Below are 22,575 nucleotides of genomic sequence, written 5' to 3'. Positions count from 1 at the left end.
CTATCTTTGGGCTTCCCAACTCTGTCAAACAACAAAGTAGGACTGAGCACCTGTATATCTGTGGACAGTTTCGGGGGAAGCGGTCTATTGGATTTTTTTTCCCCCCCTCAAACAGCTGCCATATTTCCCCAGATTGAAAATTAGAACTGGAGACCTCTGACAGCCCAGTGAGCGGTGCATTCATCCATTCATGTGAAGGCTTTATGTTGATGTCTGTGAGCGAACAGCCCATTGAGCTGTGCCAGACCACAATGACAAATGTGAAATTATGGGCTGAAGTTGTGAGCCTCAGTTATGTGATTTTCACACTGACGGTGTTGAACCAGAAAGCAGAAAAAAAGAAAATGCCTGTTTCCACTTTGGAAAAAGCCCCAAATAACAACATATTTGTGCAGGCTTTGAAATAGGCATGTTTAAAAAAAAAAAAAAAAAAAAAGAGCATGTAACAAGTATAATGACAATATAATATAAATAGCATCAGAACATTATAAGACACATACTTTCACATGGACAACAGAAAAGGGAAGTATTGCTTTTGCTTGATCCTTTCCCTTCTTTTCACCTTTGATAGCAGCCACAGAAAACAAAGATGTAATGAAAAGAAAAGGCGGGGGAGGGGGGGGCTGCTTCTTGTTGCCTGGCAACATCTCTCCCGAGAGATATGTGTGCGCATTCGAATGTTCGTGCGTTGTGCACAAGTGCATCCCCACAGGCTAATGTAAGAGCAAGTGAGGTGCATTTCTTTGTTTAGTTGGTAACATGGCGCCAGATTTCCAGTGTTTACAGAGAAAAGACACGGGACGAGCTTGGCACCGCATCAAGGCAGAGCAACGGTGCCTGGCCATTAAAGCCCTTCAGACAAAGGGGATGGGTATTTCAAAGATCCAATTAGACCTGGATGTGTCACCCATAAATCATTAGCACTGAGGAGCCTCCAACAGTGAATTGGGTAAGACACTGTTGAGCTTATGAATCAGTGTCTTTTTTTCTTTTCTTTTTTTTCCTATTGGGCCCCTTGGGCAAATTTTCATCCAAATATTAAAATTAGGTAAACCGGGTGAAATGAAAAGCTTTCAGTGGATGAACACTCATTTACTGTCCTTTGAATCCAGCTCCGAAAGTGACTGGACGGCATATTTATAGTGCGGCAGTACAAATGAGGGTAAAGTCAAAATGACTTCCTGCTCATCTTAGCATAATGGACAGAGCAATCCTGAAAAACATAGGAGTGCGTCTCTGGTTTTCAAATTTAATGTTGAGAAATTCCTGCCAACCTGTTTTTCTTTTGAGCTAATATTTTATCTTACCCATGTGAGAAGAGTGCTTATCAGTCAGTGTCCGTGTTATTTTTCATATTTGCCAAGAACCTGATGCATTTTATACATTTTCTTCCACTTAACCAATTCAGAGCCTAACCCACCTGTCATAGAGTGAGAGGCACATCATACCTTGCACCTGACACATTGTTAAATAAAAAGTTTGTATGTTTTGTTTCATAGCCAGTACACTTGATCACCATATGTATTGTATTACACTTTAAATTAGATTTTACGGCCTTATAGAATTCTGCTTGCACAAATCAGACAACATTATAGCATGGTACAAGCAGCAAGTTCTAGGGCTGAAATATTAAGATAATGTAAAAGTGCAAAAAATAATAACAGCGCCTCCACCATGCTTTGTATTTGCATAATGCAACAATGACAATGTCTTGAACCAAAAATGTGGATTTATCATTCTGTAAGATTTGTTAGCATTGATTTTTAGTCATGTTCTTGTGTAGTTTAGTATACCTAAGCCTTTTTTCTCCAATTGAAGGGTGCCTTTCTGATCAGGCTTCAGCAAACAGTAGATGGATCAACTGAAGTTGCAGCTTTCTTCTGTGTCAGGTCTTTTCTGGACTTTTTTTTCTTCTGGAGATGACTTTCAGATATAGTTTACCTGATGTAAATATTTCAAAGTCTAAACACACCAATTTAAAATTAGCAACAACAACAACAAATCCTCTCAAAATAGTCAGGTACAAGGACCAGACTGGGCATGAGTGAAAAATGCCAATGTCCAGAGAACTATTACAAGAAAGTCTGCCTCCTGTACATGAACTGTACTGTACATAAAGACAGGAAATGCATCTATGTATATAACAAAGTTGCAAATCATACACATTCCCTCTCCCTTTATACTTCCTTGGACAGACCTTGTACAGTATACAGTGTATTGTGCAAACATTAGCTGATTTGATGCCCTTTGGCTCTGGGCTGAATTGCCTATGAACACCTGCTGCATGTTCACAGGAAAGCTGATGAGCATTTAAGATGTGTTAAGTCCAAACAGGTTTGTGACAAATGCTGGGGGGTTGTAGAGTGTCACTGGGCATCAGCTCAAATACTCAAAACTTTCACACCCTAAGATGAACTGTGGTATTGGAAACAGCTTTATATCTGGTAATCTGCTGCTTGGAAATATTTTTGTTCCACATTTAATAATTACAACTGTGAAAACAGAAAAAGCAGCAAACCACTCATAGCTGAATACTTTTCAACTTCAAAGTAACAAGGTGAAAGGGGGGCTGATTAGGGACTTCAACATGTGTTTGGCTGCCAAGATAAAGTTCTTTGTGTTTGAAATTTCTGCCATCAACTGTGCAGTATGACTGGCATTTATGACTGACCACAGAGAACAAAGACAGGCGCTCAGAGCAAAAAGCTCAAAGTATATAGGACAAAAAGGATTTTGTTAATCTTATCTACAGGTACACACACTGCACAGAAAGGTCGAGAGGGAGGAACATGTTTGATTTGAGATTTTAAAAAAATTCACTGTAAAGGAATGTGAAAAAGAACTCTTTTGAAGCTCTGCTTCATTAAATTAAGTTAAAATGGCCATTTGATTTTTTCCCCCCTCATTTATTTAGTCCTCACGTAAGCTGAGACTGACATTTATTTATTTAATAAGAATCCTGTTGTTTACATGGTTTTCTAGAGAGGTATCTAATTGACAAAACCATTTACACCTCACCCACAGATGTCTCATCATGCAAAACCACTTCTTACTCAGTTGTCATAGTGACACTGGTATATATACTGAACCCTCCCAGAAAGTATTTCTTCTTGGAAAACATCTGCAATGCAGCACTTGTGGGTAAAAATGAAAAATCCTAATCAAAACTACAACAATCTTTTCCTGTTTCTTTAGCCCTTCTTAAAAACTGAGCAACATGTCTATGACCATCATTTTTTATATACACAGTGCAACAGACTGTGATAGACCCAGCATACAAATCATCAGAGTAAAAGCATAAAAACACTAAAGTACTACTGTGTTTTACTGTCTTAAAAGCAGCAATCAAGCAATCAATCTAATAAATTGCTGAACTGTGGTGTAGTGGTCTACAACAGTCTGTTTTCATTTAGGTATATTGTCCCTTAAAGGGTCTAGTGATAATGGTTTATAGGAAAGGAATGATCAGCCTTTTTTCATGAATTCTGTGCACAGCTTTTATGGATCAAATTTTTAGGAGTTGGAGTGTCCAGGATGCAGTGTTGGGAAGGTTACTTTTAAAATGTATTCCACTACAGATTACAGAATACATGCCCCAAAATGTATTTTGTAACGTATTCCGTTACGTTACTCAATGAGAGTAATGTATTCTGAATACTTTGGATTACTTAATATATTATCATGCTTTTTTACAACTACATGAATGTACTATTGCTGTGTGATTTATTACTATTACGGCTCCTAACCGTAGTAAAGGGACTTCTGGCTAATACATCGGGTTCTGTGTCGGGCTCGTAGCCGAAAACTAGCTTTACTTTGTTGTCTGGGTCAAGTTTGCTAGCAAGAGACAGAGAGAGAGAGAGGCGTTGAAAGGCTGCTCCAACGGAACTTATTGTTTCGGAGGAAAACACGAACACAGTGTACAGTCGAGTCTTAATAGCGTACTTACAACTGGGCTCGTCAGGCACTCTTTTTGGCTGCAGAGGTTATTATTATATTTACATGCTTCCAGTTCCCTTTCTGCTCGATGTTAACTCGTATTTTTCCACTGGCCTTTTTCTCCCTCCTCGCGCTCAGAGACACATAACGGGTATGGCAGTCCATTCTCCCTGCAGCACGGACTACACTGCACACGAGGCAACATTCTTTAGGGCTATGCCTGTAGCATTCTGCCTATTAGCTTAGCACAACAACAACAAAAAGGCGGGCCCTTTCTCAATTCTAAGTACGCAAGTACGTACTCGTGTTCTCGGCGAGACCGGACTTGCCGAGAACGCCATTGCCGCGTTTGAGTTTTGGACGAAATGCATTCTGGGATATTTACCTGTACCAAGTCCACACAAGTCACCACCGATGCATGCTCGATAAAACAGGCGGAGCGAGAACACATCCAGGACTTTTTCGCGTTCTCGGCTTGATCCGTACTTTGAATTGGAACAGTACTTGGTCGCAGAGAGAGCGGGCGCGTCACCCTGTAACCATGGCAACCATAACGCTGCCGCCTGGAACAACAGAACATAGCTGTCAAACATAACCCAAACAGTCCTGACCCGCGACAATATGAAACAGGAAAATACCGCCATGTAATCCATTTATTTCAACAAAGTAACTGTATTCTAAATACCACCTTTTTAAACGGTAACTGTAACGGAATACAGTTACTCATATTTTGTATTTTAAATACGTAACGGCGGTACATGTATTCCGTTACTCCCCAACACTGCCAGGATGTGGTCTTGGGATTACATCTTTAGGATCATAGCTTGATGTGATCCTGTTGCATCAAGTAGTGGCCCCTAGGTACTACTGGAGCAGTTTGCAGCCAAGTTTAGTGAGGCTGTGATTGGAATTAACACCTTAAATACCTAATTTAAAATACCCCCAACATGTTTGATTTGTGCCTTTTGAGAACCAGACACTATTTCATTGGGTATCATTTTAAAGAGTGTTAATATAAGAAGAAGGGATAATTTGTATGAAATGAAAATCCTGGTGGAAACATGTCTTTTGGTCTCATTACTGAGTCATTGTTGAATTTCTTTCAATAATCATCCTTTCTTTCTTCTTCACTCACTTCTTTTCAGTGTGTTTATACACCATTTTGCATTTAATTATTAGTAATTATTAAACTCTGGTTCTCTTCCACAGTGTCACGTCTCTCTCCAATCACCCCCAACAGGTCAAGACAATTGGCTCTGCCCTCCCTGAGCCTGGTTCTGCTTCTTCCTGTTAAAAGGGAGCTTTTCCTTCTCACTGTTGCTAAATGCTTACTCACTTGATTTTGGGGTTTTTCTTTCCAATATTGTCAGGTCTTTACCTTACAACATAAAGGGAATTGTAGTGAGCGGTATGATGTGGTGATTGTTGTGATTTGGTGCTAGATAATTGAACTGAATACCCATTGACATCAGTAGTTTGAACTTTGATGTCAAGGAAAATAAGACTCTTTGGAAACCATGTGGAACAACTCTCACCAGTAAAAACACAACAAACTTTTACACTTTATGTTTTGGTCAACTGAATTTGTTATAGATTTAGTCTAATATAATTGGATCCAGTTAACAGTATAAACCTTGAGCTACAGTCCCACATATTAACAAATCCCTAAGCTAATAAGGATTACCACAGCGATTCGAACAGGTAGAAATGCTGGTTGCAAGCCTGACTGCTCATCACTGCCTTTGTTACCTGTTGAAGTTCAGGCTCTGGCTGCTGGACTGGGGGTCAGCATACAGTACACATAACTTCATCATCACTCTGGGTTCTTGGCTGACTGGTGTTTCCAAGCATCTGCACAGACAGCATGCTAAGGACGGACGTTTTGTTTGCAGTATATTGCAGTTGTTTCTCTCCCAGACACAGTTGTCAGCGGAGCATTGCACTGTTTGCCTTTTATGCAATAAAAATAAAAGCAACGTCTGTATCTCTGTAGCGTGCTCCATCATGTTCCTCGAAGTGAAATCTGCATTTTGTAGTGCAGATTTGAGTTTCTATGCACCCAGCGTGCAGATAACTGAAGAATCTTTGTAACACAACTAATGACAATTGTACTTGTAATGTGATTACTGAATTTACCGTAACGCATTACATTTACTGCATTACCGAAAAATGTGATGTATTACTTTCTAACACCTTAAATCCAATGCTGGCTGTAAGCTAGAGAAAACAGATGGATAAATGGATGGAGGTGTGCCATGGTTTCATCACGCTTCAAAAAACCTCTAGAAAACATGTGTATTAACATAAAGCAAAGCAAAGTAGCAAATTAATATTGACAAGCAGAATCCAGTTTGGTGATTCATTAGTTATAACTGACTTGAGTTGGGAATCACTAAGAGTCTGCAAATATGTAATTCAGATAACAGTAGTGTGAAATTAATTAATCAGCCAGTGGAACAAACAGACAGTTGTTTGGTGTTTCCAGCAGGAAATGACACGACAATACAGCGCAGCATGACTTTACATTTGAACTTAATCACATAATGGCTTCCCAGACGAGCATAAACAGATCACTCTGAGCTTCATTATTCTGGGGGAATGTCAAGCTCCAGTTTCACCCAGATACACACATTCACACCTGGAGGCTGCTCTCGGCAGCCGAAGAAAATCTAACTGTCGGCCGGCTGAGCAACTGTACAGAAACAGCGGGGAGCCTGACTTGAGGGCAGTTCCATGTTAATTGCAGACATTCAAGTGTCATTCACGTGTTCGAACTGATGCTTTTTTCCAGCCCAGGGATCACTTTGTAAACAACGAGCATGCAAAGCTTGTGGGGTGTTTCTGCTACTAACTGAGAGAAAAGCTCATATGATTACAGTTTCCCCTCACGTGGCATCTGCTCGTCAAGCCTGTTGCCTTTTTTTTTTTTGCTGTTAGCAGCTTAATTAGTCCTTTGCTGAGGCTTTTCAGGCAGCCACTGCTTGCCTCCGTACACTTTATGCCATGATCACACACTTGGGCACTGGGCAGCTGGTATACTCTCAAAGCAATGAGTCATAGCAGATGAAAATGTTTCACACTCAAACAAGGGCACGCCGAGATAATGGCCGACTCTGGTGCAGAGGACACGGACAAAGATGAGCTGCAGAGTGGGTGTTTCTGAGCGTACAGGCGCCCGGATGTTCATGGGTGATGAATGAGGTAAAAGAAAATCACAGAGCTGAGTTTGCTAGTCTTTTCTTATGGGAAGGAATTATGCATGTGTGTGTGTGTGTGTGTGTGTGTGTGTGTGTGTGTGTGCGTGTGTGCGTGTGTGTGTGTGTGTGTGTGTATGAGTGCTCATGTAAAGTTTAATGTGTATCTGTTGTTGTGTACAGTATCCTGAAGGGACTCAGCCGTCATTGCTAGTGCTCTTTCTTAATTTGTTTATGCCATGTGTCTCCAAAACCTGATTTGCCCGCACCCAACACACACACTCACACATACAAACACACTGATATACAGAAACCCACATTTATAGCCTTGTTAAACTCCTCTAGGTTATTTCACATGAGGTGAGCTGTGCATTGCTTGGCATAACCATCCCTTATTTATGCTACACCTCAGGCTAGCTGTCAGCCAGCACAGCTTTCCCCTGTGTATCCACTCTGGTACTCCTAACAGTGACACACGGTATCTAAAGCAGCTCCATCCAGCCCCAACACAAACCCCAACAAACACCCCCCTAAAAAAAAAAAAAACCTTCAACCCCCATTCCCTGTCTTGCTGGATATCACTTCATTAAACTCAAAATTAATGGCTAAGTCTTGGCATTTCAAATCATTTGCCACCAAATCCTCCTGACTTTATTAATATTGACTGCACTGCATGCGACAAATGGAATTACCACTTGGCAGTCGCATGGCTCTGCCAATCACTCGAGTTGCTTTTTACTTCCATGTCTTTTCAGATTCATATATATGTCTCACACAGTTCTTCAGCTTGGCAAAGAAGGTTTGTGAAATCATAAGACTTGGAAGGCCCATATTAGTGTTATCAGTTTAGTGTCCAATCAAACATTATACAATTCCATAATTAAAAATGAATTCTTGAGTATTAGAAACTAAATGGTTGCGTGAAATTGCAGTGGTGTTTGACAGCATTCTAATCAGTGTTGTATGTAATCGGATGTATTTCCCAAATACAATGAAAGAATCAGAATCTGAATAATTTAATAATCCCTAAGGAAATTATATGGGTTTCAGCTGCTCCAAGACAGTAACAGTCTCTGAGACACCATCCTACGGAGTCCAACTCTGTCCCCACAAAATTACTGGCCTTGCGGATCAGTTTATTGAGTCTGTTGGCATCTGTGACCCTCAACCTGCTGCCCCAGCATGCAACAGCATAGAGGATGGCACTGGCCACAACAGTCTCGTAAAAAATCCTGAACATTGTCCGACAGATGTTGAAAGACCTCAGCCGCCTTAAAAAACAAGAGACGGCTCTGCCCTTCCTGTAGAGCGCAGTGGGCTTTTTAACCCAGTCCAGTTTAATGTCTATGCGTACTCCAAGGTATTTATAGTCCTCCACAATGTCCACATTGATACCCTGGATTGAAACAAGGGTCTAAGAACCTTCAGATGACATATGTGTAGTACTGTGCAAAGGTCTCGTGGCCCTCATTTCTTTATATTTTGCTTCCAAGGAGTGTCCTTGAGCAAAAGCTGCCCAGGTTTTCTGAAGTTTTTGTTTTTACATTGGCTCCGTTTTCACTCAGTCCAGTCCTTGTACCTAACCATTTTCAAAGGAAGGTTATTTTTTGTTTGTTTGTTTAATAAGTTGTTTAACACCGATCCATGAAACCTTCAAGCATAAAAACGCCACCTAACTCAAGTTATTAACCAGTGTTATATAAGGTTGCAGTGATTTTTGATGACCAAATTCTAATAAGTTCATTATTTAATCCAAGTGGATACCTTTGCCAAATGCAATGAAAGACCCTCCAGGTGTCCCCGATATACTGAATATATTCATGTATATGTACCAGAATATCTAAAAACATTATGCCTCCAGTCACAGCTGTCACTGGCAGCGATGAATAAAAAGGTGCTAACACAGATGATTGACATGTATGTGCATATATATAAATAGTTATACATCTGCTAGATACTTGACAGCTCTAAGGCCCACGTGGGAACACTAGCCATGTGGTCCATACATACATATCTTATATATGCTAAGTTAATTGGGTGGCACCAAACTTTCTTGATGTGCATGCATGTTTTCACAAACCCCAAATGCTAATTGAAAACTAGGAATTGGCAGTTGGTGGTCATTACCAACCAGTGTTGAAGTTGTTTCTTGAAAAAATGAATGTGTTCCACATAACTTGCGACTTTTATTAAAAGTAATGCAGTATGTTATATAATGTGAAAGAAAGTAATGTGTTACAATGTACATTACTTTAATGTTAGTCCATAAAATCAAATGCAATGCATTGTCAATTTCATGTTGTTTTAGTGTTTACATATCAAAATCTGCAAGAAAAATTGCAACAAGTACAAAGAGACATCAAAGTCACAACAGTGGTTCTACTGTAGAAACATGGAGGCTAAAATGCTGTAAGCATGACTGCTCATTTCTTAAATACCTGTTTAAATTCAAGTTCTGGATGCATGGCTGGGGTAAACATACACTCAGCTTTATCACCACTCTGGGTTTTTGTGCTAGCTATGTGTTAGCATGCTGATGCTTGTCTAAAGTTGTGATTGTAGTATAATGCATTTGTTTCTTTTCCTGGAGACTATTTCCGCGTAATGTCCATATTTCCACTGCTCAAAAGTTGTGGACGACTCCACCCTCCACGCAGGAAAAAAGGAATGGATAAAGGTCAATGAAATTAAGGTAATTAGATTTTTTATCCAAGCTAGCCTTGCTAATAAATGAAAAACAACAAAATTGTAACCATAATGTAACTGGAAATTGAATTTAGTACATTAACACGCAGCATTAGTACTTTACTAAAAAATATGTCACCAACATAGGATTTAATAATTAATAAAACTTAAGTGAAAACAGATAGATGACAAAGGAATGGAATTTTCTTTTAAAGGTTTGTTGTATCCATTTAATAGTGTCAAGATTACAACTTGGTGAAATATTAATTGTCTTCTGCATCTTCTCATCAAGTGAAAACTTCCTAATCTCTTCTCTTTGCTGCAGATTCAAACTCTATTCCCTTCTCGCCTCTTCTTCTTTTTTTAATTCCTTCAGCTTCTCTTCCTCATCTCATTCTTAGAAGAAGATAAGTCAAGCAACTGTCAGATCACCACTGCACTGAAATCCAGAATTGAAACTCAGCGCTTAAAATGGCCGTCCGTGACTTTTCTCGCCCCCGGTTTGATTTGCAATATCATGCTCAGGAATAAATAGTTTTTCAAAATTGTGTTTACCACTTTTAAACTGACAGGTTCTTGGCCTTATATAAAAACTGCTGGCTTTTTTTTCAGCACGCCACCGCTTCTCTCATTTTCTGTTTTCATTTTAATGTTCCTCTCTCTCTCTCTATTCCTACTGTCACCTTATCACAGCAGGCATTGTTATGTTAAACAGACGCTTAGAACCTGCATGGCACCAAAATAAAAGCGGAGAGCCACTGTCTGCCTCAGTGTGAAATGGAGATTATTATCTTTCTGATATCAGTTCAAAGTAGTTTACAAAGCTGTTAAAAGTTTAATTTTAGCCTGGCAAAATATTATGAGAGTAAGATTGTTTTTTTAAATTTTGCCATTAACTTGTCCAAGTCCTGCAGATTCACTGGGTTTTCTCCAGCGCATACACACATATAGAGATTCTCTATTCTCCTGCTATCCTCCTGCTTGTTCCCACCATCTGGAGCCGATGGGAGCGATGTGCTGCGATCAGCTCCCTGGTGTAGGAGCACACAGGAGCACAGAGCGCAGCAAACTCTCGCCTCCCCCCCCTGACATTTTGGAAAACCCTTGGCGGGCTTGACTTTAGTTGATTAATGATCTCGAGGGCTGCTGTGTTCACGGATGACACAGTCTTGTACAGGCACACGCGCTTGCATAGGTATGATGCAGGGTGATTAATGGAAGGGTTAATGTGATGAGAAAATAAAAACAGCAGTTTATTTGGTGCAGCAAGCAACAGCTAATGCACGCTTTGGCCTTATTTATGCCACGCTGAAACTGAGACCAAAAGCGGAGAGTTTATTTATGTTTATAATTTATGTGAATTTTTTATTTTCTTTAATAAAATAAATAAATACCTGCCCACATTTTGGGGAGGATTAAGTAAAGGTTAACTAGAGTTTTGCAGCAGAACATTCCATAACTTCAAGCAGCAACTTGTGGGGCTGAAAAATTAGGCCTATGCTGAAGACTAGAGCTCCTTGAACAGACACTGTTGGCTAACTCCAAAACCCTACTGTTCCTTGGTTACGTATTTTATCATTGTGTGGGAATTATATCTTTATAAATCATTCCAAGCAGCTGAACTCTGAATATCTGGCTGGAATATGGTGTGGCCAAAAACAAAATTTATAGTACTCTTAAGACCTGCTAGCTGGCTAACCGCCCCTGCCTCCCACTTCTTTTGGCTTTTACAGTGGAAAGCACAAACTATACATCTCTGCTTTGTATAGTATATGACTTATTATTAGCTCAAATAATACTGTAGGCCATTTTACACAAGTAAATATCATGGATCGTAAACTGATACACACGCCCGGCAGTCCATGTTTGCTAAATTAGCTGGTAAAGAAAATTGGCAAGTTAGCTACTTCCACTCATATGATTTTGCTAGCGATAATATTACCAGGAAGACACATGGGCTATTCAGTTAGCTGTGACTTAGCAACATTAACTCCAGCTTTCCCCCTTCATAATAGGTGTTGAGTGGCTCACTGATAGGACACCTGAAAACTTATGTTATTGAATTGGATGTCTTGAACATGTTTGTACTGCTGGTGCCTTTTGAAGCCTTTTAGATGGAACTAACATAACATGCTGTGTGGCTGGTTTCATCCAAGAAGTTGAGTCCCATTAACTAGCAGGTATGTGAGTTTTTGCGTTACACCTCTATCTGTGAATGCAGCTTGCTAGCCAAGCTTGGCAGCCTTGGATGATAAGGTAGCACCTCACCCTTCTGCCTCCAAAAATTACTAAAATACTAATGTTGAAGCCTCTGAATGAAGAGTCCAGAAACCATTGGGTGACATAACATTTGCTAAATGCATCTGTCATGCAATGTTTTTTGGTAATATCAATGGTACGAAAATTGTACTGGGCAGATTCTTGGTTAGAAGCCAATGAATGAAAATGAGTGAGCTCATAAACTTGGCAGGAAAATGATTACAGAGGCTACATTCGTCTTTTATACTGTATGCTTACATTCTGATTCTGATTTTAAATCAAGTTATATTGCCAGAGATTTTTTTAAAAAGGGCCGTATTTCATATTTCCCTCACCTTTTAAAGTTGATTTTAAATGCTAGCTTCTTTTTGAACTGAATTCTGTAACATATGGAGCTGCTTCCATGTAGAGGTCAAGCTGTTGGGTCACAATTCAGTGATGTAAAAATAGTGTTTGTGGACTTTTGAAATAACCCACTCATTTATAGTGATGTGGTGCTGTGCCATTATTATTGTGTTTACGCCACTCTTGGAAGGGTAATACAAACATGTGTTATCGTTTGGCATTGTTTTACTTCACACATAATTCAGCTTTAGGTTACAACACATAACAACATTAACAACACGTAATGTAACACATATCTGCGAAAACAGATGCACTACCAGATTTTAATATTATCATGTAAAAATACATATATAGTGTAAATATGTGTTTGTTTGAGGACATTTTAGAAAAAATGGAACACTTGACATTTCTTTTGTTGTATATTTTTAATGTATTTATCTGTGTGACTATGACCCTTGGCATGTTAAAACTGTATCTGGATAATGCTGCTTATGTTTGGTTTCAGTCAAGCTCACTGTATGTCAGAAGATAACAGTTTTTATTTGGCACCAACACTTTCATACATACACAGATCGGTTGCAAAATGGCTTGCAGATGTGTAGCAAATACAAGCAGACTAAAGCACTGAGATCAGCTTCACTACTGGGACTGTGGCTCAGCTTCACTTGCCCCAAATATGTGTTTAGTAAGAAAGAAAATGAATGATTGAAAGGAAGAATGACTTTACTTATTTAAACAATATTGTTTTTATCTTACAGATTGGAATGCCATGGGAGATTGATGACCTGTGTACCCTGCCTCTCGCTCTATAAGAGCTGGGACAGGCTTTTGCAAACAGCTACAGGATGCATAGCTCACCAACTATACAACTATGCTTCAAATAAGCTAAGAGCATCCCTTAAATGCGCATTCATGCATTAGCAAAATATATATTACTGCGTGCTTGCACACACTTGACTCCTACACGCACAGGCAAATAAAATCTGTGGTCCAAAGTCAAAAGGTCACAGAGGCCTTGATGTCAAAAGTCCTAAGCCTTTTCATCTGTCTGAAAGAGCAAGGTCTTTCCTGAATAATATTTATATAAATTAAAATCCCTGATACATTGTATGGCCTTTTAAACACCCTGCTATGCAAAAGCAACATCAATCAACAGAAGCGACATATCTATCCAACTATAATGGGGTTTGGTGTTGCGAATAGACTGGGAAGTGTAATAATTCATTGGCGGGGAGGTGTTTTGCTTCTTTACGACAAAAGAAACCAAGCGTGAAACGAGATAACCTTATTAATACTTTGTGATATTAGCCAATGTTTTTGTGTCCTTCTTAAGTGTTGATTGTTATGTTGCTTTGACAATGAGATCATCCGTGCATTAAGCCTTCAAGACCTTCTGAGGTGAGCTTTTAAAAAAGCAGCAATTAGAGTGCAACAAAGTGTTGAAAGAATTCACTCGATTTTTTGAAGAAAATTAGCAGGCTGCGATTTAAGGCTTACACTTGAGAATTGCAGTTAATCCACTATCTTTCTCATTAGTTCAATGCTTTTTACTGTACTTCTCTGACATTTGCAGCCCTATTAGGTTTCCTCTTTATATGACTCTAGAGGTATTATATAAGGGTTAAAACTTTGCTGTAAGCACTATATAGAATCACCCAAACCTCCTGATCATCCTCCTCTGCTCCCCAGCCTCCCGCAGACAGCTTTACCCTGGGGCTAACTAACAAACAGCCTGTTCGATGAACCAAAACGACTAAATGACTTGTTGTTGTTGCGCTGTGCATCAAAGCCAGGTACATTCATGGCAGCCTAGACGATGGGGTTGAGGAGATAGGAAGGCATGCTGCTTGTTAGTGTCAGCCTAGCTGTGTAAAAAAAAAAAAAAATACCAAGGTGAAAGGATCAAGCGCCTGTCACAGGGTAATAAAAACAAACCGGAACCCAGCTTGTGCAAGAGGAAAGAGCGGGACGCCGGCACGACCTTAAAGTTTCAACTCTGAGGTTATTTTTATTGTCGCTGTTACTGATAGCAAGGTAAATGTCATGTTTTGGAAAAGAGCTGCCATTATCTCAGTCTTAAGGTTAACAGCAACAGTGTGGCGCTTAAAGAGGAGAGTGAGTTCAGCAGCAGTGTGATGGTGGTCCTAATGGTGATGCTTATTTTAAAGACAGGCTAGATGTGGATATTTGCCTGAAGATGCAGTAGTAAAGCTAATTAGGCTGAGTAGTTTGGAGTTGCTGGAAAACAGTCGGTAGCAGGAGCCCGACAATTTCCCACCAGAGTGAAGTCAACAGTAGCCTCATCAGGTCGACCGTATCGCCAGCTGCTCCAATCAATTCTTCCTAGTTAACACCCACAGCGGCACATAATGAAATAATTATAACTAGACGGGGAGAGTATCTTGTTGATTTGCAGAATTTTCAATCTCATTTGAAAAAGGGGATTAGCTTTGTCAGTCGCAACCGAAGCCTACACTAGCTCAATTACGCCAATGTACGACATAATAATGTACGAAAAAATAAAATATAAAAAAGATTTTTAATTAATTCAGAAGATTAGTTATGATCTTTGAGATTGCATTTGTTAATGGAGTTATGGCACAGTGTTAGAAAAGCTCTCAGTGCGAGGGAGACCGCTGCTCTGCTGAAGGCCTGCCTTTGTAAAATCCACCCTCACTTGATCCAATCAATTCTGGATGCAATGCTGAAAAAATAATGTCACCCATGCCAAGTGGGGGAGCTGAGTTTATTTAAATGCCTGATTTCGTTCCTGAGATTTTTGGACTAATTTTATGTAAAAAGAAACAAAAATCACAGAGCATGACTAATCAGAATCATATTAAAATTCCAAACATCAAGTTTTTAATCTTCAAATTGTGGGGCTCAGGTATTTCAAAAAAGAAAAATAACTAGCTCAAAGGTACCTTTTAACATCAGCCCTCTTTAGAGATTCCTGAGCTTTATACTGTCAAGTACAAAGAGAACCTTTGAAGCTGTACAAGTGTTCTAAGCTTATATTTCTAGTGCTTTCTAAATTATCAAGTTTTCTCATAATCAAGGTAAGTTTTTGTTTTCCTGTTTTCTGACAAAGTTATTCTCTTGCATGCATTAATTTACAATGGATAACACATGAAAAACAAAAATAGAAAACTAGCCTGGAGACACTCATGCATATATAGTAAAATCACTGAGCACACTAATCAAAGCAAATCACTGCTCTCTCTATCCTCTAAATTAAGAGTAATTAGTTAAAATTGTTGCCTTGCCTTTGAGAAGATGGAAAAACCAAAAGGCATCTTTGGCTGCTCCTTTATTTCCCAAGGGGTCACCACAGTGGATGGATCCACATATTTGATTTTACAGATATTTTACACCAGATACCATTCCTGATGCAGGCTTTATCAACCGCTAGTAGGAGTGCAGTAGCTTGTGACTCCTGAGGCTGGTTTGTGCCTCTTCCTGGAATTGAATTGGAGATTATCAGGTTGTAAGGTGAATACGTTAACCACTACACCACAGAGCCATGGATAAACTGTTAACTGTACTTGCTTTCATTCCTGTATATTGTTAGCATCTGGATCTGCCTTTCCCTCAGTGGATTCAAATTATCTTCACAGGAAACAATACAAGTGTGCCTGATTTTATCTTTATCTCTGTTCTTTGTCGACTCTCTTTACACTGTGGTACGGTCGTGTTGAGTTACACCCCACTGCTGCTGCTTCACACTTAAGGTGTTTAACTGATAACGCATAACGCACGTTTGCTTTAGTTATTTATTTATTTTTTAGGTTGTAGAGAAGAGAAAGTGCAGTTTTTAAAGAAAGCACATCAAGTAAGGGAACTTACTGCGTGCTAAGTTCAGTAGGGGAACTTACTTGGACAGTCACAGTGAGCTGATAGAGAAAGAACTGCAGGATTATAGCTGAACTACTGAATAAGTCAATCAGATTTTACTCTGCCTGGCATCTGAGTAGAAACCTCGACAAAAATCAAATTGCAGTTGAGCAATGACCACTTGAGACTGACACAAAAAGTAGTTCAATTTGAATAGACTTGCAAGATAAAATGCCCAACAGAAATAAACACATTTACAGTTCAGTGGAATTTAACATTTGGGTATCAAATTAGGATTTTATAATTTGCTTTTTATCAAGAGGGAGTTTTAGCTAATGCTAGCATAAAGTCAATGTAAGTTTTTTCTTTTGTTGTTTTTTTTTATTCAGGTGTCATCATTTTATCAAAACAAAAAAGTTTTAAAAAATGATTTTAATCAATACAATGTTTACAAGTGTTATTTTGTCTTGTTAGCATTCATCTGTATTAAAGACAATTGAACTAGTTAGCTGTCTGAGTTTCTTTTGCTGCAAACTTCTTTTTTGTTATTGTTCTTTCTCTTTTCCCCAACAGATGATATCAGCATTCTATTTAAATTGCCACTGGACTTTGCCAACAGTGCATTAGCCAGAAAAAACTCAGTGCTACCCTGTCATCTAAATATAGCTATGAAGTCTGGTTTTGAAAAATGACTGAAATGCTAAACTCAACGCTTCGAAATGGTAAATCACAAAAAAACTAATAATGTCATGTTGGCTACATCCATCTTTTATATAAGATGGATGTAGTCAGAAACTCAGTAGGAGCAGTAGAAAGGGATGAAAAGGGACAATAGATTCTAAAAATGGAAAGAAGAGGATGAAGTTGCTGTAATGTAAACAAATTATTCTACTCAGTTGTTTTACATACCCTGCTGTATGCCCCCCATATTTTTCTTTTCTGTTCTGTTTTCTTATGAAAAGTCCTTCACAAACAAACCTGATTTTTTTTTTCTTTCCTCTGTTTTGAAATCCCCGTGAAGATCTCTCCCACCAGAACTGCCCCGGCTGACTTACCACACTGCTGCGGCGTTCCTGAATTCATTAATTCCAACTGGTCTCTTTTAAACACCCTGCCCGAACCTGCGGAAGCCTTTTATTGTACAGCACATCCGCTGCTTTGTTTCTTGGCGTTGTCCGGTGACTATTGTGATGGAAGGTATTTGATGCTTTTATGTAAAATGGCAGGGTTGTGCATGGCATGTCTGTCTTCAGAACAAACAACAGAAAGGTCCTGTCAAAAGGACAAAGCCTCTGGAGCTTCAACAGTTTGACAGATGCTTTTATCAGTCCACTAGTATATGTAACCAATTCTTCGTTACAGCTAGAGCTAAAGTACTTTTTTTTTACAATTATTAAATGTTGAATTTATGGAATATTTGGACAACTGTTCCTGCACAGTACAATTTGCACAGAAAACGACAGATGTCTGACTGATCACACATCTGGGGATGCTGAACAAGGAAGTGAGAGTTGACAGATGAATCTATAAGTGTGTTTGTGTGTGTGTGTGTGTGTGTGTGTCTGCCCATGTGTTTCTCTCAGGGAGCATCAGAGTGCTTTATCTGTCATCATAAGGACAGAGACAAAGGCTGCCGCAGCCAGGATACTCAGAGACGCAGTCGACTGTGTGTTTTGGGGTTTAGGGATGTGGTGACAAAATATAATATATCACCAGTATGAAAAATGTTGGAAGAGATATTTACAAGTGTCAATCAAATACGAATCTTGAGATGTGACTGAATTTTCTTACAGTGACATCACTTTGTCTTAAAAAATAGTTGGGATTGTGTTCCACACAAATCTCTTCAGTCTAATTTCAGCATATAAATAAGTCAATTCTGTGCTTGCAGTGCTGTGACTTGCGGGTGTGAGTCGGAATAGAAAGAGAAGCCCTGGAGTTACACAGATTTGAAGGTTTCAGGATCATTTATTTAAATTTTACACAGCTGCTATACAAGTGTTGGTGAAAAAAGAAGCATAGCTTATTTCAGCCAGTGGGAAAAAAAAACATATTACAGGCTGGCTATGCGTTTCCCACACTGCTCACCCCGGCAGTGTAATCAACAGAGCATTGTGTCTCCCAGAGGTCTTGTCTGACGGTCTATAGGACACCTGTGTGTGTGTATTTTAACTTTTTACTTATATTTGCATTTTGTGTTGAATTGTTATTTTTATGATTTATGGTAGCGACGGTTTGAAAGGGCAGCCCAGCAGAATAAAAATGTGCTCCTTGTAAACACGAGCACTTAGATTTTTGTTTTAGCTGAAGATATGTTTATATTTGCATTTAATGTAATGTAAAGACATTACTTTTTTCATTGAATATTAACTTTACACATCATTTGCTTTTGTTTTCGCTACAGCTGCTGCAAAGGTGTTAATTATAGCGGTGCTTGTAAGTCTGTCCCTGTGTGTGTATGAAAAGTGTTCCTGTTCCAGGGAATAAATGTGCGTGGTGATTGGTTTGGTAACCACTGGTCTTTAGCAGCAAAAATGATCCTATAGCAGCTTCATATGGAATGGAACAAACGTGAATGCACCATAGTCTGATCTGTTTTTTTCTTTATTATGCTTATTAGATCATGTACAGAAGCAATCACCTTAGAATCATCATGCTGATATCTTACATAGTCCACATAATGAGTAAAAACCTGAAATTTGGAAATTTTTAAGCTTTGTCTTTGCTCCAGTAAATGTGCAAAAGTCTTGAGCAATAACAGATTTCTTTATATTTTGATTATTTTTGAGTGAATAATATATCTGTATTAAGCAAAAATACAGTTTGTACAATTCTATGAAGCTTCAAAGTCATTATTTAGTATGACCACCTTGATTCTTCAATTAGTAATTCTCTTAGGCAAAGTTTTATATTATTTCTTTAAGTAGTCTTCAGCAATAGTTCTCCAAGTTTATCTTGATAGACATTCAAAGCTCTTCTTTTGGATGTTGACTGCCTTTAGTTTCATTCTCTGTCAAGATGATCCCACACTGCTTCAATAATGTTGAGGTCCAGGCTCTTTGGAGGCCAATCCATGACTAATACTTTCCCACTGTGAGCTTTTCTATTCAGATATACTTTTACCGTATTGGCAGTGTATTTGGGATCACTGTCATGCTGAAAAATGATGGCAGATCAAAATCTGATTGCCCTTTTCTGTGATCATAATTCAACAATCCACACAGAACCTCTAAAATCTTTTAGAGATGTGAGTATTAAAAATTTGGATTAATTCCTCAATAAGACCTGTTGTTACTGATTTGCATGCCAGTGCTTTTGTAATTTTACATACCTCAGCCTTTTCTCCCTTTTCCTTGACAATGGTTTATTGACAGCCACCTTTCCGTTAGAACCATTTCTGATGAGATTTCAGTGAACAGAAGATGGTCAGATCTTGTATCGCTTAAGTCCTGCATCAGGTCTTTACTGGATTTTTTCCCCCTATTTTATGCATGAGCTTCAGATGACTTTCATCTCCTCCAAGCCTGGGTTCACCCGAAACCTTTGGTTACGTCTACACTAGCCAGGATAAATCTGAAAACGGAATTTTCGTCTGAAAATGCTCTGCATCCACACTATCGTTTTTAGTCGTTTTCACAGAGTTGTGCGTCCACGTTGAAACGGCCAAAAACACTTACGTTCCAGTACTGCGCATGCGTGAAATGCAAGACGATTCGACCTACCTCATTTCTGTCTGCCGTTTATTTACTTGAAACGTCGCGGCAAAATGTTGAGGAAAAACATCGAGGCCCAATCTCAATTCTAAGTACGCGAGTACGTACTCGCGTTCTCGGCGAGACCAGACTTGCGGAGTTTTTACTACCGTCCCCTCTTAATTTATTTGAGTTATATGTTATGAATGTGAAGGTTCTCAGTCATCCAGGTCATCGTAGTCAAAGGAGCTTGCAAAGAAAAGCGTCTGGACTTCTTTAAGTTACTTGAAGACGTTTCACCTCTCATCCGAGAAGCTTCTTCAGTTCTAAGGTCAAATGGTGGAGAGTCCCAGATAAGGAGAGACCAAACAGCCACTTCACAAGCGCATGGCACAACACAGAAGAGCCACCTCCACAGGACAAGACTCAGCAGTCCATCTGCATCTTAAGGATAAAGGACACTCTTTCGAGGATGCCAATGTTCACATTTTGGACAGAGAGGACAGATGGTTTGAAAGAGGAGTGAAAGAAGCCATCTATGTCCACTGTGAGCGACCATCTTTGAACAGAGGCGGGGGTTTACGACACCAACTCTCTGCCATCTATAATCCAGTTTTGAGATCCCTTCCCAGACGCCTTAACGCCCACTCACATCCTGGGCCATCTGACCTCAGGAATTCGCATGATAAGGTGGGGCCAGGTTTCACAATGAACACACCCGAAACTCTGGCTGATTGGGACCCACACCCGGTTTCACACCTTGGCTCAGGCGATTAGAGGATCATCAGGGGGTCCTTTTGTCCCTCTGTGGGGGGACACTCCCACTAGGTTTATATCTGGGACTCTCCACCATTTGACCTTAGAACTGAAGAAGCTTCTCGGATGAGAGGTGAAACGTCTTCAAGTAACTTAAAGAAGTCCAGACGCTTTTCTTTGCAAGCTCCTTTGATATGTTATGAAGCTTAACTTTAATCACAGCCAAACCGATTTACTCAGGAACAAATAAAACACTGAAATGAACCAAACAGGGTGGCTGTAGCTCAGGAGGTAGAGCAGGTCACCTACTGATCGGAAGGTCGGTGGTTCGATCCCTGGCTCCTCCAGTCTGCATGTCAAGTATCCTTGGGCAAGACACTAACCCCAACTGGCTCTCCGCTGCATCCATCGGAGTATGAATATGCATGAATGTCGTTAGAAAGCACTAAGTGTAGATAAAGTGATTGGGTGAATGAGGCATGTTGTATAGAGCACTTTGAGTATGTGAGAGTAGAAAAGCGCTATATAAGAATCAGTCCCTTAACTTTTAAAAGTGATCTAAGTCAGCGGTCCCCAACCCCCGGGCCTCGGACCGGTACCGGGCCGCGAGAGTTGAGGCTCAGGTGTGAAATGTATGGTTTTCAAGGTTTTTATCAGTTTTCAGCGTTATTTTGTTATCGTTTTTATCGTTTACTCGGTTTTCCTGGGTCTTTTCACGTGTGTTATGAATAAATCTTCTTTTTTTCGGTACCGGTACTAGTTTTATTTTGTTGTATTTATCCACGACACCTTAAAGGCCGGTCCGTGAAAATATTGTCGGGCATAAACCGGTCTGTGGCGCAAAAAAGGTTGGGGACCGCTGATCTAAGTTACTTATATATCATGTTTAACCTCAGTAGCGAAATCTCTATTAATAAAAATAGTGTACATGTATGCCTTAATAAAAACAAGCAGGTGAGATGTTAGAACGCTTTTATTTTTATTTTAGTGGACACTCAATACAATAGACAGCTGCTGGGGTTTGGGGTTTGTTTAACCTGAGTAGCAAAAAGACCGCGGGGGGGTTGAAAATGATGTGCCGGGAGTCCGCTGTTCTCGCCGGCTCTAGTGATCCTCGACCTCGCTGTCTGCTATGGAGCTGGCGGGTCACAGACGTCTCCGAAAACGTCGGAGCACATTTGGAAATATATGATATCTTGATAAATCGAGCAGATATTTGAAGTTTACACAGCTACATTCTCGCTTGAAAATAACAAAAGTTTATTTTATGACCCAGAAAGAGTAATATTTCAAAGTTTTTAGCCCCGCTCATCCGCCATTGCTGTGTTAGAGTTTTGGACGAAATGCATTCTGGGATATTTAGCTGTACCAAGTCCACACAAGTCACCACCGATGCATGCTCGATAAAACAGGCGTAGCAAGAACACATCCGGGACTTTTTCTGACGAGGCATGAGGCTGGACGGGCTCCTCGGGCCCTCCAGCTGACGAGGCATGAGGCTGGACAGGCTCCTCGGACCCTCCAGCGGAGCCAGAGGGTATTGGGACCCCGGGCTGAATGTGTAGCCGACCAGGTGGGTGAGTGTGCAGCAGACTAAGGGACTGAACTGAAGACTGAACTGGAGGTTTAGGAGACTGAGCTAGTGGCATTGTTTTACTGCACTCCTGGCGTGTCAGCCAATCGTTGAAGCTGTAGGCAGCTCTTGCCCCTCCTTAGTACCAACTCCCAAGTTTTCAGTCTCTTGCTTCTACAGCCAAACAGAGCAGGCAGGCTAAAACTTTGTTATCAGTAAGCTGGAGAAATTAATCTCTAACAAGTTAAAATACCATTTAAACTGATATTGTTCACAAAGTATGGTTTTGCACTTGTTG

At 39.8% G+C, this 22,575-nt stretch overlaps 1 pseudogene; it reads right to left on the bottom strand.

Moving 5' to 3' along the window:
• LOC146360930 (uncharacterized) overlaps window positions 1–22,353 on the bottom strand; it is a 122,139-nt pseudogene extending 99,786 nt beyond the window's left edge.
• Window positions 22,354–22,575: the final 222 nt, after the last annotated feature.

This window comes from Perissodus microlepis, chromosome 23 (genome assembly GCF_051167445.1).
Source record: "Perissodus microlepis isolate ML-2025 ecotype Zambia chromosome 23, ASM5116744v1, whole genome shotgun sequence".
NCBI lineage: Eukaryota > Metazoa > Chordata > Actinopteri > Cichliformes > Cichlidae > Perissodus > Perissodus microlepis.
This window is presented reverse-complemented; position numbering and strand designations above follow the sequence as displayed.